The sequence below is a fragment of the Pteropus vampyrus genome, unplaced genomic scaffold (genome assembly GCF_000151845.1).
Source record: "Pteropus vampyrus isolate Shadow unplaced genomic scaffold, Pvam_2.0 Scaffold1, whole genome shotgun sequence".
NCBI classification, from domain to species: Eukaryota; Metazoa; Chordata; class Mammalia; order Chiroptera; family Pteropodidae; genus Pteropus; species Pteropus vampyrus.
This window is the reverse complement of record NW_011888782.1, coordinates 21902443-21904989: the sequence shown is the minus strand read 5'-3', so window position 1 is coordinate 21904989 and position 2547 is coordinate 21902443. Positions and strand designations below refer to the sequence as shown.

Genomic DNA, 2547 nt, shown 5'->3' with positions numbered 1-2547 from the left:
GAGATTAAATTATCTCCATTTTCAATCTGGCATATTTCCTAAACCTTAAATAACTTGCTAAGCTTCCATGTGGGCTTCTGAGAAATAGGAGGGCAGCTGGGAGTACTTCCCACACCCACATGAGCCTTTGTGTGAAAATCACTAAAAATAGAGGTTGTTCTTTTAAAAACAAAAGGGAAGGCAAAGCCATGGGAACACTTGACAGAGCCCCAACCTCTCCTGCTCTGATAAAAAAGGTTTTGTGTGGTGTGTGTGTGTGTGTGTGTAAAGATATATAACATAAAATGTGCCATTTTTAACCATTTTAAATGTACAATTCAATGGCATTAATTATATACACCTTGTTGTACAAGCATCACTGCTATTTCCAAAACGCCTTTATCACCCCAAACAGAAACTGTACCTGTTAAGCAATAACTCTGCATTCTCCCCTACCCCCAGCCCACGGTAGCTTCTTATCTACATTGTCTCTATGAATTTGCTTCTTAAAGATACTTCAAATAGTGGAATCAAACAATATTTGTTCTTTTGTGTCTGGCTTATTCACTTAGCACAGCCTCCTCAAGGATCACCCATGTTGTAGCATGTTTCAGAACTTCATTTCCAGCAAAGACGTTTTCAATAATCCATCTCCTCAAGAGAAAAGAACACTAGGATAAATTACAGATTAGCCATCTGCGAACAAAGGATGGCTCGGTGGACAGAGTGACACGATCATAATTTTGGAATCCACTACATGTTGGTATTTTATATCTATGTCATATAAAGTCATCTTTATTATTCACTTTGAGGTCACATATGACACTTTGCTTTTTTGCCTCAAGTTGGCTTCATCTTTGCTATCACCTTCTGATGAGCCTTCCTCCAAGTGTCAGTGTGAACTCTGAAGAATTCACATTCAATTCCATATCGGCCTGAGCTAAAAACATTAGAAAAGGAAATTCATCCCTCTTTTCATAACCACCTACTTCCTGTCATTCATTATTTATCATTCTCTAAATAGATGAGAAGTTCCTTTCAAAGCTTATAAGCATCTTCTAAACCACAGAACAGTTTGTTTCTGCTCTTCGTGTTGAGGCTAGAGAAACCTGTCCATCTGCAAAGAAAAAAAGTATATCTTGCTTAATGTAGATTTATCTTATAACAATGATACTAACCTTAAAAAAAAAAAAAACCTCTTGTATTGAAAAATAGTATCCTGTATTTCCAATGAATAGAAAAATTCTATATTTGAGATACTACCCTACATGACCTAGTATAAGGATGTTCATTGTACCATTAATTTGTAGCAGTTTTTAAAAATTAGAACAATCTAAAGGTCCATTAATAGAAGGCTGATTAAATAAGTTATGGTATAGCCATATTATGACAGCCAGAATTAGAAAGAATTAGGTGTTTTTATACATATTAACACGGAACTCTGTTCATCACATAATAATGAGTAAAAACAGCAAGTCGTAGAATAATGTGTGAAGTTTATTTTTTTAAAAGCAGTGTAGAGTTTATATGGAAAAATGCACATAAATCTGTTAATAATGGTTATCTCTAGGGAATGGGATTGATATAGTGAGCAAAGTAGGAGAGGAAATCTACTTTGGTGTACAAATTCTGACTTTTTGAAGTTACCTTTTTCTTACAATCAGCACATGTTACTTTTGGAATCCAGGGGTGAAGAAGTGAGTAATAAAATGAAAAGACAAACAATGTGGGGCAGATTGTACTTTCCAAAGATGGCTGCACTGACATGTCCCGCCCTACACGCTCTTCTCACGTTATTACATCGACATTTCTCCAAAAGGAGATGGGGTCTATGTTCCCTCCCTTTGAGCCTGAACAGACCTTCACCAAGAGTAGAAACAGAAGAGATGACACTTCTTGACTTCCTAGGTTAGGTCAGCATACAGGCGGGCAACCATCTGGTTTCCTTACTCTCAGAGCACTTACCCTTTGAATTCAGCCACCATGTTATGAGGACGCCCAGACCATGAGGGCAGGTCACATATGGGTCGTCCCACCGATAGCCAGCATCAACCAACTGCCTGATGTGAGTGAACAAGCCTTCAGACGATTCCTGTCCTCAGCCTTAGATTCCTCCAGCTGAGGTCCCAGACATTGAGGAGCAAAGACAAACTGTCCTTGCTGGGCTCTGTCTGAATTCCTGACCACAGAAACCATGAGAGATAATAAATTGTTGTTGTTTCAAGGCACTAAGTTTTGGGAATAATCTGTTATTCAGCAATAGATAGCGAATATATAGTGCATCCAACCAAGGTAAAAATATTTTGTTTCCTTTAACAGTATTTTTATTTTATTGTTTGAATTCACTGTTATTGCAGCCCCATTATATGAAAAAATCAAAATATGGTTCTTAAACTCACCTTTTTTCCATTCAGGAACAACTCTGGCTCAAGTCAAAGGTCACAATAGTGAGGTTGTTGCTCAGCAGCAGAGGATCTGTAGTCATCACTTTCCCTTCGGTGGTTGGGACTAAAAACTGCATTCCGTGTGAAAGCTGAGGAAGAAACCATGTCTTGAAAAATGGCCTCA

The 2547-nt window shown here is 37.8% G+C and overlaps 1 protein-coding gene across 1 annotated transcript in view; it reads right to left on the bottom strand.

Moving 5' to 3' along the window:
- SLC12A8 (solute carrier family 12 member 8) overlaps positions 1 to 2049 on the bottom strand; it is a 119267-nt gene extending 117218 nt beyond the window's left edge. The window contains exon 1 of the mRNA XM_011368174.2: positions 1945 to 2049. The gene's annotated coding sequence lies outside the window, so the exon portion shown is untranslated. The remainder of the gene's footprint in view (positions 1 to 1944) is intronic.
- Positions 2050 to 2547: the final 498 nt, after the last annotated feature.